The 10000-nt window shown below is 39.2% G+C and overlaps 1 protein-coding gene across 1 annotated transcript in view; it reads right to left on the bottom strand.

The window, feature by feature from the left end:
- The window catches only part of LOC135226644 (cell adhesion molecule Dscam2-like), a 643310-nt gene that overhangs the window by 81181 nt on the left and 552129 nt on the right, over window positions 1-10000 (bottom strand).

The following is a 10000-nucleotide window of genomic DNA, read 5'->3' as shown; positions in this document are numbered from 1 at the left end:
GTAAAAATGAGCGATGCTTCTCCTGCATCTCCCTTTAAAATTATTCACTTAAAAATGAGAAACCTCACAACGACTGACAGCGTCTTGAACGTGATCCGAGTTGCTAAATCTCATTATCTCGGGATCATCTGGCGAGCGGATGCGGCACCTCCGTCGGGGGTTCACAGAGACGAATATCCCTCGAACGGGGCGGGGATAGGCACCCGGTATCACGATGAAGTCGTTCATCTTATTCACTTAATTGTATTTACACTTTCTTCATCAGAGGGAGAGGGTTGCATCCCAGCACGGCTTTGTCCCGCGTCACTCCGGGCTACGCCAGACGGATTCCCAAGACTTAGACAAGTGATGTTTGCCGGCGACGAATAAAAGTCCGTGATTAATAAACGATGAGGCCTGATGGCGCAGGGAAGAGGATCAAAGGAGGGTAATTAATTTCACGCGTTGGCGTCTATTAACCTCTTTTAAAACCGAACTCGTGTGGCACAGGTTAATCAGAGTTGGGGAGGCAGTCTGAACCCGCAACGAACATACTTCAAGCTGGTGGTGAGTCAGGTGGACTTTTACCCTTAGAAAGAGTGGCTCCAAAGGCTTCCTTATTCGCAGTTAGAGTTTTCGGGATGAGGCTGTCACCTCCATGTTCTTTTCCCGCCTTAGTTACGACCTAACGCGGTCACTAACCACCAGTTTCAACCGACAGGTATGTAATTCAGGCTCAGGTTAATAGGTTTGTTTGTTTTCATGGTGTTTTTACGTTGCATGGAACCAGTGGTTATTCAGCAACGGGCCAGGTCAATAGGGGTTACAGCGTATTTTTTTAAGGATGCAAGCTCCATGTCATGGGATCGAATCGTGGTTTCTTACTGATGTGACGAAGCTACTACATTTTAACAGATTCGAATGTAAAGAACCTATTATTATAAAACAATATGTGTGTGTATGTATATAAATACATACATACATATATATACATTATATATATAGGCTACACACACACAAACACCTAAATATAAAGTTGTTTCCCCAAACAAGAACTGAAACCGATGAAAATGCAGGACAATTGTCACCGTCACATTCTGACTTTCAACTGAAGAATCATGGAGGGACTACCCATCTTTTCCTTATAAACGGAGTAGCTTCAAGCGCCAACTTTTGATTTTCAGAAAGCCTTTTACGGCTGTAGGTTACCAACACCATACCCTTTCCATCCTAACTGCAATTTACAGTATGTGAGTAACTGCTAGGTACAATGCGTGTGTATGTGCGCTTACGCCAGCATATGTATAAAGTGTACTATACCTTATGTATCAGTCTGTGCCCTGGCCAAGTTTAGAAACCAAACGGTTCCACAAACAGAAAGGGGAATAAAAATCGACAGGTCTTATGACTTTACTGGAGAGACCTGAAACAAATGGGAAAAATACAGTTGGGGTAACATATACCTAAATTGGCAGAGAGAGAGAGAGAGAGAGAGAGAGAGAGAGAGAGAGAGAGAGAGAGAGAGAGAGAGGAATGGCATGTCCCTATCGCCAGGACTATAGATCATAGACCAAAGCATGTTTTTGCCTAATTGCATTCCACGCCTGTGAATACGGTGTCTGGACAATGGCTGGAAATGTAAGTATTTCAACAACAACAACAACCCCGGCCTCCCACCCCACCCCCACAAAAGAAACTATAATCCACCTTGTGTCGATTTTTTCATCCCAACTTCTTCCGTCTGTATTTCTGTCTCCCTTTCATCGTTTTAGTTTGTCATTCCATTCTCCTAGTTTCTTTTTCCTCTTCTCCCCCCGTTCTTTGCATTCTTGTTTACTTTTCTCGCTCTTTTTGCTTTTGTATTCCTGTCACTCTGTCTTCTTCATCTTTGAATTTATTTCAATTTCATCTGTCTGCTTTTTCATCCATACGTTTCTTCGGTCTTCCTTCTCATTTCAATAACACAGATATTCGTCCGTTCAAAATAGGGAGGATTTAGAACTTCATTTCCAATTCCATACACCTGCTCCTGTCTTTTGTTTTCTTCCCCTCCGCTGTTAGTTTTTCCTCGACCATTTTTCAAATCTTACTATGCGGCTTTTCTCTTTCGCGTTTCCCTCTAACAACATCCCTTTCTTTTTCAGAGAGAGAGAGAGAGAGAGAGAGAGAGAGAGAGAGAGAGAGAGAGAGCAATTCCTGGGATTGTCGCAGACCTGGTTCGTTCCTTAATAATTATGATTTACCGAGGTCAATCCAGACCAAAAAAATATAGCGAGAAATCATGGAGCAAATGCCTTTCTCCTGTAAGGGATTAAGATTACTGCCATTTCAATGGACGGAGAGAGAGAGAGAGAGAGAGAGAGAGAGAGAGGAGAGAGAGAGAGAGAGAGAGAGAGAGAGAGAGAGAGTTATTGGATATGGGAAAGGGACGTGTTTATAATTTAGTAAAGCAAAGTTTAAGTATGCCTGCATTCATTATAAGGTGTTATAGACAAAACGATAATATACGTTACCTCTTCCTTTATATATATATATATATATTATATATATATATATATATATATATATATATATATATATATATATATATTGTATATTCTATATATACAATAGATCTCAAAAGAATATTTTATATCATAACTCTAAAAATAATAAAAAGGAACAGACGTCCCACCAATACAAACGATACTCCAGTAATAAAAATGAAAGGCAACTCACGGAACCTTGGCCTTTTAACAACGACCATTTGCCATCTTTTCTTCTTCTTCTTCTTAGGAAGAGAATGAATCTCACGAATCACAGGGAGAATCATTAACAAATCGCTGACGTGATATCCGGGCAAACATATCGCAAGAAACGATGATTACGCGGTACGGGTGAATTAATGCAGGTCCAGACTTGGGGTCATCCCTACCCTTCCCCCCGCCCCACCTTCAAGCTACCCCAATTCTCATGCAACTGTGTCAACATCACACACACACACACACACACACACACACACACACGTTAAAGAAGAGATATGAAGAAGTTTACGATGTTAGGGAAAGGCTGCCGTTGTTTCACAGTTCTTGGAGTCGTGGTGAGTTACGCTCCTGAAGTCTGGTGAGGTTTGGTGTTTTGTGACTTATAAGTCCGCCGGGACTTTTGTGATTTAGTGGATGCCGGGTTCTTCAATATCCTGCGAGTACAGTATGTTTTGTGTCTTATAACAGCTTCCCTCGCTGTGGACGAACACGTCTGTATCCATAAAATTTCTGGCTGCTGGAACAGTTAGTTTTGGCAGATTTATCGGTCTTTGCACTTTCTAATGCCAATTTCGTAGCGTACGGATTCCAGTCTGGCAATTCCTGGCACTTTTGCTGGTATTTTGGAGTCTTTGTATGTAGAGGATCTTTTTAACTCTTTCTATAATCTTATTAGACTACTGATGAATTTTTCTTTCAGTTAATTCAGACAACACAGTATAAATCAGTGCATTTAAGGGGAATACCGATACTACCTTCTGTAGTAAATTCACATCAAGCGTGCATCTGATGTCTAGGGTAGTCCCTTGCGACGCTCCGGATTGGCTGTAGATAAGCCAGTCACAGGGCTGGAAACTCTCAGTCTCTCTCTCGAGAGAGTTCATATAGGCAGGATGTATGTTCCACATCTCCTGAGGGTGGATATTTTGAAAAGACGTATCCCTCAGGAGAGGTGGAGCATAGATCCTACCCATGTGAACTCTCGAGAGAGACTGAGAGTTTCCAGCCCTGTCATTGGCTTATCAACAGCCAATCCGGAGCGTCGTAAGGGACTGGCCTAGACAAGAAATGCACGGTTGATGTGAATCTACTATAGTACTTTCATAGCATGTGGTTTTTATCAGTATTACGTAAAGTCTAATAGTAACATTTTGTGCTTTTGGGTTTAAATGAATGATTTACGAGGAAGAAACATCGGCCTGGTTCAAGTGAGTAAATTTTAACCTTTACTTGCCGCAAATTGCGTGTCCCAAATTGAAGGACCCTGGAGGAACATGGCGTATACCACAACGTATCCACACCTTTCAATTGCGTTGAGCAGTAATGTCCCGAAAGCTTCTTATTTAGGAGGGACTTTGTGGTAGGCGAAAAAAATATTGCATGGATTATAAAATATCTCGAGCACAAAAACCTATAATCCACGAACCTGAAGTGATGACAATAACTTAATCTAGGAATTTCACATGCCATGTCAAGGACAGATTTTGACCCACATTATAACGAATTAACCATACATTAGACAAAAAAATAAAAAGAATTAAAAATGACAGGGCGACGTGAGTAGCAATTGCTCTTGCTGAATTAAATATATCTATACATATGTAGAATCTACTGGTCACCTTTTTTTTTACCAGATACATATGCAACTGTAATAGCCACAATGCCCTCTTAACTTCTTGAATTCTTTGCTCATTTTTGGATACGCTTGTCACTACAAAGCCTGAAGATCCAAATTCAAAGAAATTTGAAGAAATTGTGATGCCTGGTCATGGGCAACGTGACCTCCTTGGGTTCGTTTCCCAGGACCAGACATCACAATCTCTTCTTCAAATTTCTTTGAACTTGGATCTTCAGGCTTTGTAGTGACAAGCGTATCCAAAAAGAGAGCAAAGAATTCAAGTTAAGAGGGCATTGTGGCTATTACAATTGCACATCTATACATGTGCAACAACGGCGGACAGCTCATTTGACAGCTCAATTTATTTGCTCTAAGGTTAAGATAAAAGAATCTCAGACATTGGCCACGAAATGTCAACCCTAAAGAAACCTTGAAGGACTACGAGTTTTCTGTTTGCATTTCGCAGAGGAGAATTTGCTTGCCACAGACTCGAGCTAATCCATGTCATAAGACACTGCAAAAGGAATGAAATATTAAGGTTAGGAGAGATAAAAAGGTCATTTATGCTATTGTAACTCAGCATGACCAATCTTTCAATGCTACCCATCTCGCCTTCCATCTGCAGGTCGATTAACTCTTGCCTGTTGATCTGGGGGAATAACAAGTCAGTGAACAAGCGAAGCCCTCGAAGCAGAAGAACTTTGACATATGAGAGCCTAACTAACTGAATTTCTGCATCAGCTGGTCTGTACCGATAAGCAAACTAACAAGGGAACACGTCTTGAAATAAAACAGAAAAAAATGTTCATTGACGTCATCGAAGAAAAAAGATAAAAGGTGAAAAACTAATAAGCGAGATGGGCTGGTTTCCTATGGAAAATGACTTTGTATAAATATACCGCATAAAAAGGATCGAGTTGTGTCACCAAATGCATGCCTGGCCTGTCCCTCTCAATTCGAACATCCGGTACTTTCCCTAAGTTCCCCCCTAAAAAGGGAACTCATAGGGGAGTGAAAGGGGGACTGGGATGTGAGAAGGGGATGAGTAGGTGGCGAAGCAGAGGAAAAATTTGGAGGAGGAGGAGGAGGAGGAGGAGGAGGAGGAGGAGGAGGAGGAGGAGGTGATGCTAAAGTAGAAAAGAGAGCAGAAAGGAATAGAAAAACGAAGATTCAGAAGAAGAACGAGGTGAGACACAAGGTGGTCAGGGGAGGGGAAGAGACCAAGAGGAGGAGGAGGAGTAGGTGTGGAGGAGAGGTAAGACTTTGGGGAAGGGGGGGGAGGGGGAGGCACATCCATGTTTGTGCCATATGACCAACCCAGACGGCCGCGTTATTGCGTTAAGTCGTTAGAACTGCTGTTTGTCACCTCAACTTTTCCCATCCGGGAGTTCTGGCTCTCTTCATCTGGCACTCTCACTCTGTGGCTGAAGGGAGTCGTTTTTAGCAGAGAGAGAGAGAGAGAGAGAGAGAGAGAGAGAGAGAGAGAGAGAGAGAGAGAGAGAGAGAGAGAGAGAGCATTCTTTAATCTTGGAATGAGGAAAAGCACTTTCTACAGTAGAGTAATTCTTCACCTAAAAATGAGAGTAAAGAGTTATACTCTTATCTTGGAGAGAGAGAGAGAGAGAGAGAGAGAGAGGAGAGAGAGAGAGAGAGAGAATCATTCCTGATCCTGGAATGCGAAAACGCATTTTCTACAGTGGGAGTAATTCTTCTAAAAGGAGTGTAAAGAAGAAAACTCTTTATCTTGGTGTTGGATTCACGAATTTAAGTATGAGAACTGATTGTTTTGATTGAACAGGTGGCAGGTGAAAGCTTCAATCCCAACCTTCATCCAATTACAACAGGTTAAGAAACTTTTGCTCGATTTACAAGCTAGGAGACAAGAGGCGCTTACCCACGAATTAATCCAGCAGTAAAATGTTTGTTTGACCCTTAAATTACTCGAGTAAAAGACCATGAAATACGTAACTGACTTGAATGAAGTCCAGAGGGAATCCATTCACAAGCCAGAATTGTGCCTACATCACCCACTTATCGGCACAAAGCAAACCTCTTGCATAAAGACCGCAGTTCAACCCGACGACCAGGTGAGTCAAGACCGGCCAATTAGGCCAGAAAGTTAATGAGGTTCATTTAGGTTAAATGGCACGAATGATGCCGAACGAGCCGGTCCCGAAAATAATGGACCTCCTACGAAGACGCCCCAGGGACACGTATCAAAGGCAATAGCATGAATTCCGCGCGACACTCTAGCCAAATACGACGGCCATTATCGCCTCCAAAAGCGCGCCAATAAGAGAATGCTCTCGCTATTTCACACACACACACGCTCCGCTCCTTTTCTCTCTCTCGCTGTGGCGGTAAAAGGGGCGTTTTTTTCTCCTCGACTCTGGGGCTACAACGGCCGTCTGTTTCCCCGGCGAGCACAGCGATGATTTCAAAATCTCGTTTTTTTTTCTTTCTTTGAACGTCATAAAACAATTTTTTTATCATACAATGAAAAGCTTATGAATAGATGATGTATTACATTACTAAATCTCTCTCTCTGTCTTTATTATATGTATATATATATATATATTAGTCTATATATATATATATATATATATATATATATATATATATATATATATATATATATAGAGAGAGAGAGAGAGAGAGAGAGAGAGAGAGAGAGAGAGAGAGAGAGAGAGAGAGAGAGAGAGATTATTTAGTAATGTAATACATAATCTATTCATAAACTTCTCATTGTATGACAAAAAATGAAAAAAAATGTTTTATGACGTTTAGAAAAAAGAAATGGTATTTTGCAATCATCTATCTATGTATATATAGGGTATCTATATCATATATATATATATATTATTATATATATATATATCTATATATATATACACATATATAAACGTATACAAATTGTATAGGCTAAAAGGTCAATTCTTTTATAAATACCTGGAAGATATCCATTTTCGGGCGACGTATCCAACCTAAAAGCCGGAAATATTTATCAAATGAAAGATCACAGCCGAGCGAAAAAAAGGAAAACGGAAGATTGTCTTTCTGCGTTGGGGACACTATCTTATTTCCCGGGTGGCTTAACAATCGTAACGAATAGGAGAGTGATGATTGCAACGTTCTTAATTGGGTATTTAAAATGTTGACAGAAAGAATTATCTTCAAAATAAATGGATATATTATATGTGTGCACACTTGCGAGAGAGGGAGAGAGAGTCAAAATCCTCTTTTTCCGTCTTGTATATAGCCTACGTCAACGTCCTTCCCTGAGGAATGAGAATTTCTCTCAGTTTGAAGCTCTAACCGGCTTAGGTACTAGACTTTCGCCTATTAAATTCTTATTTTTTCAATGTTTTAACGTTTTATGACTTCTAAAAATTATATTTTAATAACCTTAACTTCTGTAAATGTGTTCACCGAGTCTGTTTTTAGTCTTTATACTTTGTACTGATTCACAGACCTAATGATGAGACACATGTCTCGAAAATGTTGAGGATTAAACAAAACGCTACGTCGGCTGTTCCACGTTCCATTCCAGCTATACGAAAAAAATCTTTTGACTGACAGGCCTGGAATTGAACTCAAGAATCCGACAAAACCGATTCCTATTCTGCTGCGATGGCAATTTACTCTAAAAACCAAAAGCTGATCCTATCGATACAAATACACGTAGAATAATGACCATACCCTTCATTGTTTAAAAGTTACATGGGCTCTTCACTAACAAGAAAAACGACAGCCGTGACAATAAAAAAGATAATGCGTTATGAATTATGGTTTTTAATTATTCAGATCAGGAAAATTAACATCAAGATTAAATGTCAGTACTAACTGGCGTGTGAACTACAGAGAAAAATTGAATCTGTTGCATAAATTGCTCAAAAAAACTATTAGAGCAATGTTTCATCAGTCTGCTATCATTCAAATTGCAATCCGAACATTTTATAAAATTGAAAACACCTTTTGTTTTTTTAAACAGAAAGTATCTGATATTATTAATTTACACCCACAACAAGAAATTCATTATGTGTACCTACCGTACAAATTTGAAATAAAAAAAACATTTTATTGAATAACATTTGGTGAATGATGCTATTAAATTAACTTTCTCTGTCATTTGCAGATGTATGAATGAATTCAATAAGTAATTACTGAACCATACATTTGAGTATACCGAATCATTAATAACTAATTACTGAACCCTATCTTTTGAATATACCGAATCATTTTTGCAAGTTCCAGCTGAACAGAGATCTTCGACTTGAAAAAATAAATGACCTCTGGTCAAAACAAGAGTGAGGTCAAAACAAGAGTGAATGGTCCTCTTACGCTTCTTTGAACTCTGCCGCCTCCTTCCTTTAAGGATATCACCTGTCACTGAAATAAAGAAAGCGAAGAATTTTCCCCTCACAAGAAAAAAGAATCTTTTAAAGACATGATTGAGCTTTGGGAACAAATAAGCAGGAGGAGATTCGATCTCTTGCTGGTTATTTTTCTAGAATTCGCGTTTTCAGTCAATCCGAGAATATAATGTCAGGGGCCAATGGAAATCTGAATATACTAGGAAATTAGTTTTAGAAAGCACACACACACACACACATATATATATATATGTGTATATATATATATATATATATATATATATATATATATATATATATATATATATCTAATAAAAGGAGCCCATAAAAACACCAAAATATAGAGAGAGAAATACTATATTTCAGAGGCTGCTGTCTCCCTCTTCAGGTAGATGAATGAGAAAAGATACAGAAAAGGTGGTATTTATACCAAGAGGTCCATCCACAGGTACGCCAATTTAGGTCACTCCCGCTGATAATCTTCCTTTAATCTTCTTAAACACACAATCACACACACCACACACATATATGTATTGGAAATTACTGAAAAAAATGTTTACACGGAGGTTTAGCTTCTATCTAGTTGCTAAAAGTTAGTTTTTTTTATAAGAAAAAAAAAATAAATAAATATCTAACCCCCCAATCACACAAATCACAGAGACGACACCAGATCAACATGACACAATTTGCAATGCACGAATTCAGCGTTACTGTGATCAGGTCATTCGACCCCCTACCGCATGCAGACGGAAGGATAATAAGCGACCGAAAACAGTTCGAGGGAATAACACATACGATGGAGGCTACCAACACAACGTCGACCACAAGGAAGGTAAAAAAGGGTCCAGTTAATTAAGGGTTTACCGTTAACTTCCGTTTTCATTACTCTCTGGGTATTGACTGCCGATCTGATTACTCGTCGACGGGATCGAGCTGTGACTTCATTAAATCAAGGGTTGAGTCCACGGGTCATGGGGATTCATTAACGCACGAACGAACATGCGTTGAAACAAAACACACACCAATGCATATCTGAGCATACACTCGCACATATTTACAGCCATGATTTATGTATGCATAGGCACTTACCTTCTCACATATGTATATAACCAATGCATATTTATAAACATATATACATACATATATAATAAATATAATGAATATTTTTATACATATATTTTATATATAGATTTATATATATACTATATTTGTGTGTGAGCGTGTGTATGCGTGTGTATAAACTTACCAGCTGGATACAAAGTATATATTAGGTATAGTTGTGTACA

The sequence above is a fragment of the Macrobrachium nipponense genome, chromosome 15 (assembly GCF_015104395.2).
Source record: "Macrobrachium nipponense isolate FS-2020 chromosome 15, ASM1510439v2, whole genome shotgun sequence".
NCBI lineage: Eukaryota > Metazoa > Arthropoda > Malacostraca > Decapoda > Palaemonidae > Macrobrachium > Macrobrachium nipponense.
Note: the sequence above shows the minus strand (reverse complement) of the source record. Positions and strands in the feature narration are given on the sequence as shown.